Raw genomic sequence first — 20949 nt, 5'->3', positions numbered from 1 at the left:
GGAAGTACACTTGTTACACATTTTCGAAGTCTTAATAACAAACTTACTGTTTTTTAAAACGAGAAGAAAATATGATATTTGAAGAAATTGGAAAACTAATTATGTCTGTCAAGAAAGAATGTTATGTGTAGGCGGGGTCTATAACAGATCTTTGACGACGAGGCGTGATGATAATATAACAAGGAGGTTTGTAATAGAAATAGGTCGGCCTTATAGGCTTTGACGTTAACAACTTTTGTCAGGTTTACTACGCTACCATCTAGTTGTTATATAAGGAGTCACGTCATAATTCCCATTCGAATTGCATTAACGACTGTACCGCCATTTCGTGTTCGTTTACGGCGGACGGGTGGCGATCCTGGCGGTTGTTCTCTTCAAAGTGCTGCCGATTTTAACATAGCGATGAGTTATCTGTTACATATAATGGGTAATAGCTGCGTCACCATTCAAAACCCTAACCAAAACAAAGAGATGGAAACTGATATCGCTCAATCAGTTTCTGTTACTGTTTGTTTCTTGTGCTATATTAGAATACGGTGTCAGTGCTGTGCTATGTTGAATTACATGCTGTGAACGTCCTGCGACATATGTACACTGTACAGTAATATTTCAGACTAAAATGACTGAGCCAGTTGGCGGTAATTCACACATAAACATCATGAGGAGAAACTCTTAACAACAATTCGTTACTTGATATGGATGTTTCATAATGTCACTAGGTTCATGTAAAAATCCCGCATGTATTCGATACTTTGTTAGGTTGTTAGCTTAAAATAAATAATTGTTATAGCACATCATATCATTGCCCCATATATGTCGATACATGCCATATTTTCCGGAGCGAACATAGTACCAATCAGGGGTTGGGCGCAAAAGGATTTTTAGGTATGTTTGTTGATATGCGGACTCTTCTTGTATGGAATGAGGATTGGTGAAACTCAAAATTATTAAGATTGAAAGGACACTTTTACAGTCACTGGTTTCAGATCTCTATACGCTATTCTCTTCTTGTCGCATACCATAACCATTACCGCTAGATGTTATTTTTAATCACTATATATATAATCAATGTAAGGATGGATACTGTTTCGTTATTAAGATCTAAACTGATCTTATGACAGAGATTAACATATTGTGCGTCCCATCTACAGGGGTGAAACCAGAGCTAAGAAGTTGGTACCAAAAATATAAGCTGTGCGAGCTTGGACTATATCTCTACCTAATATAAGTTAACCACTTGGAATGTATAATAAAATAATTTAAATGCGATTATTCAAGTACAAGCTAGTAACGGAAAATGTCAGAAAACAATAAACTGAATGAAGCTGGAATATTTTGTTTGGTGGTAGTCTGTCACATAGTTTAATACAGTTTTCATTGGGGATTTTTCTCGGAGAGACAGTAGACTGTTGCGGAATTCTTACGCGTATGATTTATTGGGGAGTGTCTAGACGAGTTTTAATTGCACTGCAGTAAAGGTTGTCTCGCGTGAAGTGGAGGAGCATACAGGAAATGTAAATGTTGTTCTGACTTAAAACAAATGTAGTGCGAAGTGACTGATAATTAATCTTTTGTAGCACTCTCCTCGCGATGTGTAAGCCCTCATTCACGCTTCTCTAAGACACTGCGTGCAGAAGTTTCCCAGATGAATCTTCTGCGTACCGAACAACTACTAAAGTCTCTAGTTCGGATTAATGTTGTACTGTTGGACTTTATAGTATTGTATATAGTTTAAAGGAAGTTGCTTCAATCTTTCACACATGGGTTTATTTTTAGATATGTACAAGTAGAAATCATGGTGTTATCTGTTTATACCTCTCTTACGATCCTTTGTCCCCGATTAAAATATATGGCACCGAAATTCCGTTCAGTGAATCAGTAAAGAACCTAGGTAGGGGAGAGTTGCCTTATTTGTACCATTTTACACATTTTATTTTTTTTTTTAATTTTAACTGACAAATGTTGAATTATTTCAATAGCGACATCTTAATTCCTGGTATGTTGGGAGGATTTTTCTAAAAAGAAAAGTTTACTTCAAGTTAACATAAAGTCATTACGTTCAGTTTTTTAAATGTCTGCAATGAGTACAAATTAGACAACTGGTTTCCTAAATTGTACCATTGGGTTCTATTGGATGCCACATAAACCAAGGCATCAAAGTTCTTGGATGGTGTGTCCATCAAGCAACAGCAATACTAGTCTTTCTTTGGTAGGATGGACGGAGGAAATGAAATGTTGCATCCATTTGACGAACAATTCAGAGTTGATGTAGCCAGTTTCTGAAACTGTAACAATAATGCCCGATGGAGCACCAACAGACACATCATAATCATGGGAGGAACATATTGACCAGATGCACTGGAACATTGTTGTATTCACTCCTTTTTCTACGCTCGATATCACACCCACTTCTTTCTTGCCTTTCCTCGCTACGATTTTCTGTGTCTTCTTGTGCACTGTGGAGAAGCCACTTTCGTCCACATTGAAAATTCTCGTGGATTCCAATTTGTATCTTTCACTAATGTTTTCCAGCAGATCGAAGAATTCATAGACACGTTCCTTATTGAATCCTTTTGCTCGAACCATGGACGTTGCCTCTGTCTGCCTACACAATTTGGGATCCCTCTTCAGATAGGCTGTGCATGATACCATTTCTTCAATGCTTGGTCCTTTTCACGATTGAAATTAAGTGGCAGTCCATTTCTCTGAGCTATATCAAGAGCAAGTTTCCTAACATCTGTTGGAGTTAATCCAAACATCATTTATTCAAACTTTAGAATGTGATTTTCAAGTTCATTTTCAGTTTCTGCCGAAAATACTTTGGTTCTTCCAAACAATTTCACATCTCCATTAGCAATTACGTTTTTGTTTTTCGCATGTTTTAGTATTGTAGGCTTAGGCACATTGTACATTCGGGCACATTCATTTATTCCATGATCGCCATTCATATATGCAGCAACAGCAAGATTTTTGCCATTCTGGAATTAATGTAAAATGCAATTATAATTTGTTACAAAGGAAGAAACTTAAAAACATCAGAACATGAAATGTGGAAATTATTCTATTAAATTCTAAAAGCATAATTTAGTGTGTTTATACTATTTTTATGTTACAGTAATTTTTATTATTTGTAATGAATGTCTGACATGACTATTTTAAATTCAGAATTGGATGTGTCCTAAAAATAAAAATTACAGTATTATATTCATATTGAAATGATTAGAAGTTAATAAATTATAATTGCTGATTTAAATTAGGTATGTTTTTCTTCATACGTCACTATAATTTCAAACATTTATAATGAAAGTTCCTAACTTGTACCGGTACATTATAGGAAACTGAAGCCGGTACAAAATACGCAACCTCGCCATGTTATCTTTGTTAAATTATTGCTGCTTAACGGTCCCTAACAGAAGTCTGTAACTTAATGACAATTACAATATATAAATGTAGTTTTAAATAATATATAACATTGTCGACTTCCACTTGCCTTTCGGAAGTAATTGTTGTAGCCATGTAGCGCAAAAACTAGATTGAAACTACCTAAAATAAGTTTTTTCACTTCACGTCTGCACAACACAACCCACAGGCTTAGTCTCTCATAAAATGGCATATTTGTAGATGTAGTTCACAATGTTTGACGTAGATGACAACACTTATCAAGGAACTAATTTTCAAGACTGTGGTACAATTTAGGCAACGGTACAAATTACGCAACTCTCCCCTATTTATATGGATAAAAGTTTAAATTGGAACATTCTTCAAGTTGCAGAAATCTGCAAATAAGTATTCTCATTAATCCACTCGTTTAGGCGATCGAAGAATTTTCTACCCTTTTCCCTGAAAAAGGTGTTAGTGCAAACACTCATGATGTCCCACTTCGATTAGGCTACTATGATATTCTGTTTACTGACCTAAGCGTTACTTCGACGCAGAGACTACAACGTGTTCATAATATGTGCGTCCGTTTCGTCTGCAATATTCGCCAGGCAGATCACGTAACACCATCCATCGAAATGTTGTCCTGGCTCCGTCTAGAAGATCGTAGGAAAATCCACTGTCTTTCCCTTCTCTTTCACATATTGCATTTCTCCACTCCTGGCTATCTTGCATCTCGTTTTTTAAATTTATCCACCCATCATAATCTAGACACACGATCACAACACTCCTCAATATTATCCATTCCCTCCAAGCGAACATCCTCATATTCATCTTCTTTCACTGTGGCTGTTCCTCGGCTTTGGAATTCTCTACCGAGTAATGTCAGAGACTGTCAGACATCCAACCAATTTAAGAATAGACTAACGAAATATTTTTCTAACAATTCTTGTTAACAATAATAGTTGTTTCAGGTTTCTCAATGTTTACTGGTTATGTATATCACAGAATAAATATTTAAATTATTATTATTATTATTATTATTATTATTATTATTATTATTATTATTATTATTATTATTATCACTATTTCTTACCAATGTTTATTATTGTCACACTAACATTACTTATCCAACTTTCATTATTTACTTTCATTTTGTTTTATGGTCTAGATATTAATGTAATAACTATGTAATCAATTGTATTTAATTATAATTAGTCTGGCTGGGCGGAAGAGAAGGCCTACTGGCCTTAGCTCTGCCAGATTAAATAAATTATTGTTATTATTATTATTATTATTATTATTATTATTATTATTATTATTTATTAACATAAATTAATCGTGTAATAGTCAATTAAATCCTACTCCAGTTTTGATTTTCTTTAGATAAATCAAAATCTCTAGTTAGTTTACTATTGATAATTTATTATTATTCAATAAAGAAACAGTAATGTTTCTAAAACTTTTACAAAAGGCTATGTTACACTAAATATCGATATTGATACAAGGGAACTATTTATATTTAATGGTAATAACTAGGAAATTGTGTGTTAAGTCCAATTAGCACAGAAAATGATTGCACATAAATAACAAAATATACACTTCTTCTCTTGGCAGAGGATCAATATTTTAGATCGGATCGGAACTCTTCCAGGTTGTAGCCTACAGTAACTATCTTGAACAGAGAAGGCTTTCTTCTCTAAGTTAGAGTTCGCATGTTTTTGCCACACATCATTCAAAAGCCTTGCTATCTCGTTCAATGCGAGGATGACAGCCATTACTTACAATTAATTAATAAAAGAGGCCATTAACACAGTTACAATGCACCAGTAGCTACACCACTACAAGACATTAACAAGTTGTCGTAAAAGTCAGTGCAGCGTGTTTTTGTTCCGACTCAAAAGACGACGAAGTGAAAAAGAGGGCGGAGTTGGGCGGAGGGAATTGTTAGGACGCCACCTTTTCGGAGAACAAGTCATAACGTGTGAAACTGAGCGTGACACAGATCGCAGTTAGCATTTGTCTTGAAACTGGGTGCCCTGCGAGCCGGGTTAACGGAAGATTATCAAGTAGTGCTGCATAATAAGCGCTTGCTGACGCAAAATGAATATGTCTCTGATGACGTCATGTATGAACTTAAAAGTGTTAACACTCATTTTATGTCTGTGAAATCTGGGACCTATTCCAATATTAAACTTTGCAACTTCGCAACATTTCACTTTTCAACTTTTGAAAGTGAAAAATCTTTCTGTTCCTCCATGAATTAGAAACTGCTTTGCAATTTTCATTTCATTATGCGAAGTCTTTGCATTTCGGTAATCATTGCAGCTCCATGTTTTTGAGCTCATTTCCTAGTTAATGAAGACATAAATGAGTAGTTTTTCTTTAGATAAGAGAGATAAGATACTTCTTTTTTGTTCTATAATAGATATAATTCTTGAGACAATCTTAGATTATGTAAATGTATCCTGTTTTATAGACTCTTGGGGGAGGGGGGGTTCGTCATTTGAGTCACCTAATAGCAAATTTCCTCTTCTTATCATATTTCTTCTCTAAATTATTTTGAATCTAACGCAAAAATATACTGAATGGAATTAATTTAATTTTAATGGCAAAGAGACTTGATTCGTTTAAAAAATTCCATTCGCTTTTCAGCATATGAATGCACTTTTCAAAATTATTGTAATGGTGGAACATAAGTAATATATTTTATAAGTTTCCTCTACTTTTCCTTTTCACTTTTCATTTTTCGGACTATTTTGCAAAGTGATAGTGGGAAAGAAACTGCAACGAAAAGTGCAAATTGCAAAGTGAACAGTTCAAAAGTTTGTCGGTGGAATAGCCACCTGGGTGTATATTCAAATTCAGTATTTCTTTAGGCCTAAGTATTTATCCGAAGGGACTTCCTACCCTCGAAACTTTCAACTGTTCAAAAGAAAATACTTATATTTGACGTACAGTCTTAGAAACAATTGATGGCGCACAGATATTTTCAAAATCCCAGAAAGGAGGCACTGCGCATGAACTGTGGACGAGCGACTAAGTTCAAAAGCGAACCAGTAGTTTAGATAAAAACATTCGTTCTGTTTCGTTGTATGTCGTCCCTAAGTAGCTAGAACAAGTGACAGGGGAAAATAATTCAGCGTAAATAAGTAGTGTGATAACGACTGTAACTGAAACAAAACAAAAGAAAGAAGAAAAATAAATAGAAAAAATTTCAAGGAATGCTTGACAGCAGGATCGAACAGACGACCGATTGCATGGGAAGCAGGCGCTCTCTCCACTAGACTAAAACCGTCCATAATAGAAATAGTCTGTATGAAACGATACTCCAGGACTTCGTGAAATTACGAAATTGAACATTAACTTGATTTAGTTTAAATTATTGGGACGCGTTTTGCATTAGTTGTGGAAATAAACCATCTTGTTATGCCCTGTGATTTATAAATGAAGTAATGAGGTGTGAAAATCGTTATTCACTTGCTATATGTGACCTACTTTTATTAATATATATTATGTTTAATCGTTACACTGTTGACTAGGGATGTAGGCTATAGTAATTCATTCTGTAGCAATAAATCGAGCCAGGTATTAACCCACAGGTGTTGGGTATAAGTTGTGCTACTTAAAAAAAATGAATGCCGATAGGTAACATGCATAAATGTTGACTTAGGCTTTCGTGGCAGGTGTTTAAAGGTTGTAGGTTTCCAGGTTTTTTTTTTTTTTTTTTTTTGACCGCGTCGACCATCGGATCAATCACAGGAGAGAGATGAGAACCAACCAACCAACCAACCAGCGATCGACAGGAACACAGAAGTAGCTATATAACATCCTCGCTAGAGGTCAGAAATCATTACAGCTCTGAAGAAGACCACAGTATGATGGTCAGCTTCTAGAAAACGACGCACCTATAAACATGTATAAAAATTAGTGACATTAAAATAAAATTCCCACCGAATCAGAAATTAAACCCGGGCCCCCGACCGACGTCGCAAGCCAGAATGTTACTGACTGCTCCAATGGGCGAACGGTACAGAAACGGCACGAAGAGAGGCTTACAGCCGCCCAAATTCAACTCAAAGGAGACCGCACACATACAAATTTACTGTTGCGAATCGCTCAATACTTAAACTTTTTCATTACCAAGAGTTGCGCCATCAATTGTTTCTAAGATTGTATATGTAGATTATGGGTTCTCAAATATTTTGTTTGTTTGCCACTGATTCAATGTACTGACAGCAATACTGTGAAAGCAGGCCATTGAATATAAAATTGTAAAACTAATTGATTTTGTTGACCATTCGCTGATGTATAATAAATGGAGTTTAGAACTAATGACTAATAATCCTTCAAGAAAGAGCGACGCGGAATTGTCGTCGTGCCATCAGCATGATGGTATTTTGTGATTATTCTGCTGAAGGTGGCACGCATTTAGACGAAAATCACAAGCGAAACGTAGAAATAAGTTTGTAGATAATAATTTATCTCGATATATATATATATATATATATATATATATATATATATATATATATCCATCCATCCCATTATTTTATACCAGGGATGTCAAAACGCCTGTGTTACATGCTCGATTGCTGGTAAAATTCATGTTCTGGGAATAATAAGTTAATTAAGTAGTGAAATATCGCTGCAATCGAAAAGTATTGGGAATAAATTTGAATAAGGAACAAAAAAAAAGTTTCCTTCCCAGGCAGGATTCGAATCACGAAAATCTTAGTTACCAGTCTATCGTGCTCTGGAGTGAACAAGGCTCTGAAATCCTACAAGGGTCAGTCCGGATTTTTTTTTTTTTTTTGCCACTACTGTACACATCTGGGGCCAGTCGTCTAGTGCCAGCAAGATGTTTATATTGCAGAAAAGAGTTTTACATATCATTGCAAGAAAATTTCATTTTGAACATTGTAAAAGCTTATTTATTAATTATAAAATACTAACTTTCCCTGGAATTTATATCTTTGCTTGCCTGATTTTTATAAGAGAAAAGTGGATAAATATTGTAGTAGATTAACAATTCATGATTGTGGCATTAGGTCATTTGATGATTTGATGAGTTTTAAATATTGTCGCACTTCCAAAGCACTGAAAATTGAAAATTTGTAAAAAAAACAACATGGGAATAATTTTTATGCCTTACCTGTTAATGCCAAATGTGTTGCTCTTTCCAATTTTAAATAAAAAGTTTTTCTTAAAGTGTTTAACTGATAACACTTTTTATACACTGTTGTACTGTTGACGAGTTCTTTACTGTGAAGGTGAATGATCTTGTCTTTTAATTTATAATTAATTTTCCATTTGTAATGTTTCCTTTTAACGAAGCCTATTGTAATTTTAATTATTTAATGGCCAATAAATATTATTATTATTGTTATTATTATTATTATTATTATTATTATTATTATTATTATTTATAGACGGGCCTGTATGTGAATGGGCTTTTTACAACAAACTTTTTTAAAAGCTCGAACTTTCAATAATGTTCGAAGTTCTGTAACTTTCATTCGGAACTCGTTTGATACTGTCAACCAAGCACATCTCAGCGATTTAATCTGTACTTCTCAAACCACCCACGCTTCATGTAATAATACAGCTCTACAGCTTTAATGTTGCTAATGACACTGATTGTAAATAGCCCTCTTCCAAACCATTTTTCTGGGTGCACCATTGGACGCCATCGATTTGTTTCGCTACAAATTGCTCTAACTTTATTCCAATTCTCTTCCCTGTCACCTCAGTAGTACCCAAGATAAACTCGTCCTGGTAGATAAAATTACTATCCATTATTAGTTCCAATTATTTACACATCCTATGCATATCTCCAGTTGCCTATTTATATGGAATAGGTAGACTAAAAATTAAGTGTGTTCTTCCTTTGGGATTTATAAAGTAAACCATAAACTAGTCTCTCTTAGCTTGACATATGGACCGACGTTAAAAAAATCGATACACCTGCGACATTACTAATGAACGCCAATTAGAAGCCATAACGAAAGATATTAGGCAGGTGTTTTTGTTTCGTGGTGTGGGATATAAGGAATGCATCAGTAGTGCCCAGAGACATTAGGGTTTAAGCCAACTCTAATTTATTTACGAGAAATGTTATTACAACTTTAAAATAAATCAGTCTGGGTATTTGCCTAGAAATATTTTAACTTAAGCCTACTGCTCAATGAAATTTAATGTTAATATTAACTCTACTCTACAGTGGAGAGCGGTGGACAAAAAATTAAAGTGAAGCACGACATATTTTTTTGTTACGAGAGCTGAGAACTGCAGTGTATTTCGACTGGTTTCCGGCTACATTACTCTTCCCCATACTCATGTGCAGCCGCACTGAGTCTATACGTCTGGAGAGTAGGTCACATACCACACGGACAAGGCAAAGAAGTTGCTTTTATAGAGCATGGTGTTGACACCCGAAGTTCCGGTATTTTTTGACTAACTGAACTTTCGAACAAGCTGCAGCGTGTGCACAATAAGTTGTATGTGTCAGATTCATCAGCAATGTTCGCAAATTTGACAATAAACCTTCGCTCAGATATGTATCCTGGCTGCGACTCAATAACCGTTAGAACACTTCATTCGCTGTCTCTTTTGTTTCGAGTTCTCCACACTTCTATTCCAAATTAACTGCGTTCCCGGTTTAACTACTTATCCTCCAATCACAATCTAAACACCAAGTCACAGGAGAGCCAAATAGCAATTCCTCCCCATAGAACATCCCATTATTCATTCTCTTTCACTGTCTCAGTCCCCCGTGAATGGAATTCCCTACCTCAGAAGATTAGGGACTGCCAGACAATAACTACATTCAAGAAAAGGCTAAACGATTTCCTACGGACGCAGTCAAATTGAAGTTATAATTTTATTATAATCATAATCGAGTTTAATAATGTAATTATATTTAGGTACGACTATTATTATTATTATTATTATTATTATTATTATTATTATTATTATTATTATTTTATTGGTGTGTTGGGAGGATAAAAGAATTATTGTATTATGTTATGTATTGTATTCTTTTACATTAATTATGTTTTGTTTATAGCATTGTAGTAATTTTGTATCATGCTGGTTGAGTGGAAGAGAAGACCAAATGGCCTTAACTCCGCTAGTTAAAATAGACTATTATTATTATTATTATTATTATTATTATTATTATTATTTAGAAAAGAATCCTGGGTTGTGTTCTTGGCCTAATGTCGTATATTAAAAATAAAAACATTGTAATAATTAGCATTATTAAATTATAAATACATTAACTATTCCTAATAAATGCAAAACAGCAAATTATAATTCACAAAAATGTTAACTGCACGAGGTCACAGAAATTCATATTGCGAGCTGCCTACTGGAAAACATATTTGCAACGAGCTAGATACTATAGAGAGGACAAAGATCTCAGAAAGTTGAAGACAATTGAACATTGGTCCGCCATGTTTCGGTTAGTCAAAACAAAGGGGCGTGGCTCGGATGTTGTAGGAAATGACTGTGATGAAGTTAGTATTATTGTGAATTGAGTTACATATTAAGACTATGTTAATAAGTAAAAAGTAAAATACACACAAAACTTTACGTTTTATAACAGCTGTAGGCCTATGTTTTATTAGTTTCACTAAATATAGCCCAGATATTAAATGACAAGCTATACTCGATGCAACCAAAGCAAAGCACCTAAAGACGGATGAATTTAATCGGCAGAAGAAAAATAAATAATTTTTTGACTTCGTCACAAATTTAATTACCTTACAGCTAGTCTAACCTAATATGAAATCATGTAATTCAGTGCTCACCAGGTGATTTCAAGAGAGACGACTTATGTAACTAATAGGAGTAAAATATAGGAAAGGTAGTGGCGAAAATTAAAAAAAATATCCAGTAATTAAGTTATTGAGAAAAATTCATTTGAAATTAGAATTAACACAGAGAACTTTTGAAAACTGAAATTATTAAAACTACAAATAATCTCTTAGCATGCAACATAATAATTAAAGAATGACACTAATAGAAAGTTACTCATGATCATAACTCACCACATTTATTGAAACGATAAGATATTTACGATTAACATTGTTATCAGAAACAACAGGAGCCACAGCTAGGTACACTTCTTTTCGCGTGATGGAGACATCGTGTAGTCTAATATAATTTGAAACAAGCATTGATCTCAAACGTGTCTCGCAACTAAGCAGAGGCTTTTGCAGAATAAAACTGTTCTTACATTATTTTGAACAATAATGACAAATTGTGTGTGATGCAAGTGCTAACTTTCCTCTTTGGTAACAAAAAGAGCCCTAACGCATTAATAAAAAGAAAATTGGAGTAGGCCCTATAAACATAATAAATACTAAACTCTTGATGGTACAAACTTATTAATACAGATATTTCGCTTATGCTCAGTCCGTCTTATCTTATAATTCTCTGCGGCCATGGTACCTGTATTGAGAGGGTTTAATTATCCAGCAACGAATATTATGATTTACGGTACATTTCATTTAAATCCGAGGAAATGAGACATTTTTGGAAATTTTAAAGTCTTAATTATTACTTTTTCATTTATAAATCAGTTTTTTACAAAACCTATAGCGAAATGTTTAAATTAAATATTGATGTATCTGAAAAATATAATACATGTACCAACTCGTTACAGTGTACCTTTGATAAGCACTCCTTGCGGAGGCTGGCGGTACTAAAGACGCCATGTTTTTTAGGGAACGATCCATAGTACTGTTGGCCTCCGCAGGGAGCGCTTATCAGAGGTCTTTAGCCTCTCTATAGTATCTAACTCGTTGCATATTTGTCATTTCTTCATTTTTAAAACGAGGATTCATCTTTGAAGGGTAGGAAGTGGATAAGGCTTTGTACGTCATGTATATTGTTAGAAAGAGAAGGAAAGTGAGTGTATGAGAGAGAGAGAGAGAGAGACAAAAGAAGTATGCGTTCATTCAGAATTGCCGCGTGTCAGATGAAGCTAGCTTCAGATGTGACGAAATCCCTGCGCCCCCCTCAACCGACGAAACCCCTTCCTCGCCCATTACAATCACTCCCGTTTTCTTATGGCGCTAAGAAAAATGTCGAAACGAGCTCTAAAATAAACAGACTATTATCTACATAATTTCACTCTTCGTATATTTCGACATTTTCCAAATTAATGCGTTCACTAATCGGGAACCTTGGCTTTTGCGCGCCGCTTTTTAGGGATTTCTGGACAAGCTAAATTTCATCTTCATTCGCTCAATGTAAGGATTCGCTTTCCCTGACTGCTGCTAAACCCTGTTTTGAACAGTGCGCCGTGACATTTCTTTCTCCTTAATGTGATAAATCTGATTTTTCACTTAGGATTAGTAATAAATTAATTAACCCATTAGTGGATAAAGTTGGATTATGGATTTAAAAGGATTTTCCTCGTAAGAATTTTCTGTTTAACATCACTTTAACAAATATTAAGTATAACATTTTTAATTTTTTCTTATTTGAAAATATAGGCAGTCCAAAAAATCGGACTTATGCACACTGATAAATTCATTGCTGATTCCTTATTTTAGGTGTTTTAAAGTAATGAGATCGCTTTAAACACCCAAACTCATTTATTGTCAGGTATTTATTTTACTTTAGGTAACATTTTCTGTGTGTGGTATCTATGAAATATTTAGGGTGAAGTTCTATTCTACATTTGCAAGATATAAATTTGGCTTTTCTCTTGCAATTAAGGTACCACACCTCCTCTTTGTATTCTTTTGTTGAGGCCAGTAGTTCAGTCCATCAAACTGCACATCCTTGATTTTCGTAGGTGCACTTTTTCCTTGATGTCACGGTTGTCCGTATTTTTTGGCAGTGCTAATGGCAAACAACGTCGAAATTGTAGAAGTGCTTCACTCTTGCCAGTATTTTGTTCCCTGTAAAGCAGTGGTCGTCAGCACTCGCTGAAGTGAGTATCGGGTAAGGAATGTATCGGAATATGCACCGTCGTGCACAAGGGAAAGGGAGAAAGCATATCCGCCAGCAGCCACAGATGCACGCTAGTGTATCTCTTACCCGCGATTGAGGGTGCACTGTGCTGATGACCGCTGATATAGAGCAACCATGCATTTACCACACTTACATCCGAGAAGTATTCGAATATTGGCCATCACCATTTCTTCTGCCTCATTCTGGATCTGTATGTTGCCACATATTGGTCCATTTAATCTACTCCTCCCATCTGCTGTGTTGTATGAAGAAAACAGTATAGGATGAGGAATGGAAACTTTACATTACTTTTCACTTTACCATGTAGATGTGGTTGACATAGACATGTTTTCGAAATTGTTGACTGATGTAACAATGATATTGTCATTCCATCGAACAATAAGGACGTTATCACAGATTTTGAAGTTATATGAATCTCTTTTTTGTTTCTTGAACGCTGATTTAGTTTCGAGAGCACAGTTTTCAGTTCTGTTTTCCTGTAAAGTTCCTGTAGCGCCAATCTCTTTTTCAGCATAAATAATTTCATAGATGTAAAGTAGTTGACAAAAAAACTTTGTCCTCCACGCTCGGGAACTCCACTCCACAACACTGCCTCCCAACCCAGATTCCTTTGCCTGTTATAATCTTTGCCACAGTACACTCGAAAAGTTTTCTTATATCCACTACTTGAACAAAGAGTCCGGTTTTTGATACTAAAACATATAGGTTTATCTTATTCTTTGGCACAATGCTTACCATAATAACTAATAAGGAATCATACTCTCGTCGTCAGATAAGTTTTCGTCCAGTCTACCATGTTTCTTGAAGGCATGGAGGGATACCGTAATTTCCCATAACTATGGTCCAGGCACCCAACTATGGTCCAAAACGCATTATGTACTACTTAGTCCCCCGAGAGTTCGGTGTTTGCCATTTAAGGCGTCACTGTGATGGAATTATGTTCCCCCTAGATGCTTCTATCTACCATTACACGTGGCAATGATATGGATGCTTAACAAGGTCAGTGTCCATCGTTCTATTGAATGTGTGAAGACACGAAATCATTCAGTTTGTGTTTGTCTGTTTTATTAAGCTCTCCTCTGAAGAACTGGTAAATTATAGATATATATTATGATTGTTTGTACAATTAAACCTGGCTATATAGTGTTTACTTTCACGTAATAATTAGACTGGTAGAGGTTAAGGACTCTGCGTGAAAAATGTTTAACCTCAAGGCTAGAAGTCAGAAGTCGACTAACTCCTCACAGCAACTTACAGCAGCTCCGAAATGTTCTATGTAAAGAATGGAATAGTGTCGAAAAGACTGACATCCAGAATCTGATCGAAAGGTTGAATCGGCGAATGGTAAGTCAGACAGTCACGGGGAGGCAATATCCGCTATAAGTAACATCTGGGTGGCCACAAAATCAGTTGAACATTTGGAATAAAATTGAAACAATTTGTAAGTTTTTACACCTTTTAATTATATCCATTGTTTGGCGTTGAAAATAATAGCGCAAGTGATAATAAAAAAGAGGTTTTTTTTCTGGGAAGCAATGTTTTCTTCATTTCATAATGGGTTTTCTGATTCTCACCTCATAAAAAAAATTGAGAAACTTTAGGTGGCCCGGTATTTTTGCCGGTGAGTGTAGTTGTTCATTATTGCAGGAAAATGACTTTCAGATTTCACTTGTTTATTTTGTGTTTATGTAATGTGTATTAATAAAAATAATCCATGTACTTTTAATTTATTTTTAATTTTTCTGTGCTAGATTATGTTTCTACCCTTAAATTAGAAACTCAACGTATTGATTTACGAATAATTATAGCTCCAGCTATAGTCCATTCATGCTTTCAAGCATGAATATGTGAGTGGACCATAGTTGGGCAACTCAGAATACAACTATGTACCAATGCTTATTATTTTTTCAACACTTGTAATTAAATAATTTCAAACACATATATCAATACCGGTATTTATTTAATATACACTTACAAGAGTCCGAAGCCAAAATTTCACTTAATCTGGATGAATAGTATTGAATATGCAAAGAAAAATGTGACAAATGTGGACCATAGTTAGGGGAAACTACGGTACGAATAGAATTATTAATGAAGAATGGATAGAACGGTGAAAAATTCAGAATTCCTACACAGAAATATCATATGTACTTTGGTACATCATAGTAATACAATTATTAGTGTTTAGCATAAATAACGGTCTGATTTTATCCATTTAGGTTTCATGTAAAAATATGTTGTACAGGGTTGTTTCCGATCTCTGATAACGAATTTGAATGACGTCATGTGCGTCAGGAATCGCACCGACAGCTGAATTGTGGCGGGAGGTGACAGACCAGTAGTGAGTGATTTCATAATCAGAATGCACTGTGTATCACAGTAGCAATGCCCAAGAAAATCGAGCCTTTTTTGGGAGGGGTACATAACTCTTTCCGATGCCAAGTACAGTTACGTGAAAATCATAGGAGCCTGCAAAAAACGTGGTTTCGTTATTTCCAAGAAAGTCATCTTGTGTGTACCTAATAAGACTGGCAAAGCTCGGATGTGATTAATTCCAGAGTGGAAAAAGCAAGCAAATCCCCATCCCCTGTCACAAGTCGCCCCACCCCACGAGATGATACAAATTATTCCATTCGAGCTTTACCAATCTTATTAAGTACACAGAAGATGCTTTTCTTGGAAATAACGTAATCTCGTTTATTACAGGCTTCTTTTATTTTCACTTAACTGTACTTCGCATCGGAAAGGGTTGTTATACCCCTCCCAAAAAGGCTCGATTTTCTTGGGAATTTCTGCTATGAGTCGCCGCGCACTCTATGAGATCACTCACTACTGGTCTGTCACCTCGCGCCACAATTCAGCTGTCATGTGACTCCTGACGCACATGTCATTCAAATTCGTTATCAGAGATCGGAAACAACCCTGTATAATTTTGGCTCACGTCTTTCCTCAACTTCATTTTCAATTGAGTCTGTCACTGAACTATAAGATGCAAGTAAATCTGAATTTCTTTCCTCTCTTTTCGTATATATTAATTTCTTTCTTTTCACTTTCGTGCGAATTTCACTGTCAGGACAACCTTGTGCACGAGTTTTACAATAATCATTTTTATATATCCCTACTTTTTTCAGTAATAGGATCCCTACTTTCAGTTTTTTTACTTCACAATTGTCTTACTCATCAGATTCAGGAACATGATCTACCTTAGAAGCATCATCATTGATCATGCAAGCAGTCTGTAATTCTCAAGCACTAAGAAACATTTTTCTTCTAATGTGATTGAGAGTGGCTTTGTGTTCATCTGATTTATCGCTGTCTGCAGCTATGTTCATTATACAGTGCGATCCAGAAGTCTCTCCGCAGTGCTTATGTAGCTGAGAATCCACTAGGCAGAGAATTCAAGTGTATTTGGTAGAGAATTCAAGTGGCAGCACTGGGCGCTAAGCATATGATGGACTGTGGATGAGAGGTTGTCAAACCGAATTGAATAAGCGAGTGCCAAATTTCTAAACGATTGTATTCTAGGGTTACTAGAACTAATAGAGCTGCGGAGGGACTTTTCAATCGCACTGTATCATCTGGTGATATAACATAATAAATGAGCTGCTCTTCTCCAAATTTATCTTTATTTTCAATTATTTCCAAAATCTAGTTCACATATAGGCTCAAAAAGATAATAAAACTAATACAGTATAATAACACTCATATTATAACTCTATTGCAAGTGTATACAGAGCATAATAATAAAAAATGTATTTAAAAATAGGCTTAAGGACTTATTAATAGGCTTAGTAGGCCTATATTGTGCACACTATTTAAAGGGTGTAATTGATATTTTGTTATTGAAGTGTTGTATCAGTGAAGAAGTGTGTTGTGTCAGTGAAGAGTGAAGTGTGTTGTGTCAGTGAAGGGTGTTGTGTAAGTGGCAGTGCAAAGTATTTGAACTGTGAAATGTTTTTGAGGTGTTAGTGAAATCAGGATAGAATTAGTGAAATGTGTCGTAGTTCCAGTGCAGTGAGTGAGTTGACAGCGAAATGAGTGTAGTGCTGAAAGGTACTTGTGCAGGTATGAACATATCATACTCGTGGGTTTTAGTTAGACCTTAGGATTAAGATAGAAATTAGATTTACTTTAAATGTTATTTTAAGTGATCGTACTTCATTTAATTAATTTAGGATGCTCCCTGTTATTATTATTATTATTATTATTATTATTATTATTATTATTATTATTACTGTATTAATTATTGTTAGTATTAATTATTATTATTATTATTAATTTATTATTAATCGTATTTTTTATTAATTGTGTTTATTATTAATTGTCATTATTGAGTGTAATTAGTTACCACCGCCACCGGGTATATACCCATTTGCAGTGTGCATACATACATACATACATACATACATACATACATACATACATACATACATACATACATACATACATACATACATACATACATACATACATACATACATAGCATCCGTTTTTTTCGGATGTTAAAAATTACAATTCGTTAACATCAAAACTGTTAAGAAAAATGAAGATTTTTATATGCTGGTTCAATAATGAAAGTGTTAGCCATAGTATAGCCTAGTATCAAAAATTACATTGTTATAAAATATATTAGTATATAAATTTAATTACCTCATGGGCACAACATCGTACTACTTGGTTGCTATCTTAACAGTATGTCTTCTCTAACACCGGAAATTCAAAATAAAAAACAAAAATTGCTGAAATCATATAGCTACTATTTTGAGGAAGTGATATACCATATTTCAAATAAAATAGCTCGATCACTCTAACCTGTACAAACAAATTCTCTTGTGTCCGATTTTTCGGATACTATGCATTAATGGGACTTAGTCTCAAAGTGTGATTGGATCAGAGAACTCAATTACAGAATATTTTTCAAACATTCTCTGGCTAAAGATGTTCAAGTGAATTACTTTGAAACATTAACGTAACCTTACTCATTTGTGAGGTTGAGATAAAAGTGAATCGGGTCAAATCAGACGTAAGGAAATGGGAGAAGTAACGTAAGTACTTGCCAAAGACCGTTTTTAATGGAGTGTGCCTACTTTTGGGCGAGCTTACAGAGGGCGGTACTGGACCGTGCTTTGAATCAGCAGTAAAAAAAGGAAGACGTCTCTCTTTCTGCCAAGGAAAGTTGCCGGTGCTATGCCAAAATTATGGAGGTATTAAAGCAGCTTTCCATTGGGTTTTTAAAGTGTCTATACCTTTCAATGCACTAGATCTATAATGTAAAATTGTCTGTGTTTTTTTAAATACATGTTTTTTAAATGCAACATGCATGCAACACCCCCTCGCTTTTATTCGGCGGCAAATACTACGGATTTCTGTGCTACTAGAAGCGCTAATTTCGTATCGCAAGTCAGGCTGACAGCCGCCATTTTTTAATCATGCAAACCTGTTGGCTGTACAGATATTGTTATAAGTAGAGTTGGAACAATTCCTTCGTAAACAATTATCAGTGTAACTGCGACGCCAGTTAGAATACATCGATGTAGGGGTACAGTCTCGTTTCAATAATAATACTGAAGAGTCTTGTTAAGTGATCAGAGTGGTAGTTAGGCCTACAGAGTGAAGTTAAGAATCTTACATGTAGTGCAGTTTTATTAAGATCAAACAAGCAACATCACATATTCAAATTGAACGTTCTTATAGAGGAATTTGCAAGTCAGCATTTCACAGTATAAGGAGGAAAAAATACTATGTAAGTTGTGTAAGATATAATTTAAGGGATTAAAACGTCAATAATTAAAACGCCATTGTAATTCTACTGTATAAAATACATCATGACAAATTTTAATTTGCCTATTCAAATAGAGTGAAGAAGCATTTGTGTAATAAATGTAAAATGATGGTATCTCCTAAAGTTCCGTTTTCGAAATCTGAAAATTCTCATTTCAGAAACTTTATAAAAATAATACACAAATCAAGATCTCCCAAGTCGAAAAGCTCTTAACACATAGTATTTATCTACATGTAACGAAGTCATCTGGAATTAACAAATACTACAATGTCAGATGCCCTGAAACATGGTGAAGATATCATAGCCTATATAAAAATATTAACCTTCGGAACCAATTTCAGAAAAAGTGCAGTATAAATTAAAAACTGTTCTTGAGAAAAATCCTGGTTATTCTGCAATCTGATGCATTATAAATGTTGTGCAAAGTTGCAAATAGACGAACCATACAAAGTGGAAGTGAAAATATAATCTTGCAGCTTGAAATGGACGATAGGGTACATGTAAATGAATAGAAAACCTATATTACGTTTTGTGTTTAAATGCACGGTTAATTAGAAAATTAAGTTTGAAGTTTGAGCAGTCCGTAATACACTCTACTCGTGTTACAGATGTTACAGGTCAGCGAACTCGGTGAGTCTTCATACGTAAGCTGCATTCTGTCGAGACGTTGTGTTCGCTCGCATGTGCAATGACTTGAATTTAGAGGTTTTAAAAATTAATTTACACGAAAACCGTCCACGCTATTGAAATACGCCAGAGGGATAAAATATTCGTTATTAAATTTCCTATCGATATGGACAAAAATCACGATTCTACTCGCATTAGTTACCCAATAAGAGATTGTTAATCATTTGGGATAAAACATTTTTTCTGACAAAAAAAAAACTACCAACTTTCCACGAACAGGCTATGATATTATACTGTAGTTTTATGTTACATGAGCTATTCGTTGTGGAAATCTGCAAGACTATTTCACTTCCACTTAGTATATAATCACGATGTGCAATATTTAAAATTCGGACCAATTACTTCATGTGACGAGAGACATTTTTCTCGATATAAACATTGTTTCGCGGAAGGGAGATGATTCACTTTCGACACATTTTGACACATTGCAATACAGCATATGATAAAGGTGAAGACATGAACTAACATTAATGTGAAAACTTGTTACAAAACAAAATATTGTGTCTTTCTAATCTATGCAGGGTTTATATTCCTCTGGATATGATGAAATCCCAAGTAAAGTTCTGGAAGCTTGTTCTGAAATAACATCCACTCTATTAAGCTATTTATACAATTTGTCAATGCAATGTAGTATTTTCTACAAAGACTCAAATATTCAATAGTAAAACAAATATACAATACGGGAGATAAATGTACTATTGCTAATTTGCTCATTATATACCCATATCATTATTAACAGCATTCTCAAAAGTGTTTGAGAAAATTATGTATAATAGATTATACCATTATCTGGAGTCCAACTACATATTAGTTTTAGATAGTTTGGATTTATAAAACAAAAATCGACAGAGAATGCTGCATTTAGGCCTAGGTTGGTAGGTGGAGTACTAAATTATTTAAATTAGAAATTACATGTCGGTGGAATTTTCTGTGACTTAGCTAAAGCATTTGATTGTGTAGACCACAATATATTAGTAAAAAAAATTTAAGTTTTGTGGTGTTAAAGATGAGACATTAGGTTGGTTTACATCTTACGTATCAAATAGAAAAAAAGTAGAAATAAATATACCAAATAGTCACAAAGTTATTTATTCAGAATTTATCAATGTTAA

General features: G+C 34.6%; 1 protein-coding gene across 13 annotated transcripts in view; it reads left to right on the top strand.

Annotated features, from left to right (window-relative positions):
- Grip (Glutamate receptor interacting protein) overlaps positions 1-20949 on the top strand; it is a 214519-nt gene that overhangs the window by 133800 nt on the left and 59770 nt on the right. The window contains exon 1 of one of the 13 annotated variants that reach the window (XM_069818479.1): positions 18933-19111. The exons of the other annotated variants lie outside the window; for them this stretch is intronic. The gene's annotated coding sequence lies outside the window, so the exon portion shown is untranslated. Of the gene's footprint in view, positions 1-18932; positions 19112-20949 lie in introns of those variants that run through there. 13 annotated transcript variants of the gene reach the window in all.

The sequence above is a fragment of the Periplaneta americana genome, chromosome 2 (genome assembly GCF_040183065.1).
Source record: "Periplaneta americana isolate PAMFEO1 chromosome 2, P.americana_PAMFEO1_priV1, whole genome shotgun sequence".
Classification (NCBI taxonomy): Eukaryota; Metazoa; Arthropoda; class Insecta; order Blattodea; family Blattidae; genus Periplaneta; species Periplaneta americana.
The sequence above is the reverse complement of the archived record's forward strand: the minus strand, read 5'-3'. Positions and strand labels throughout refer to the sequence as shown.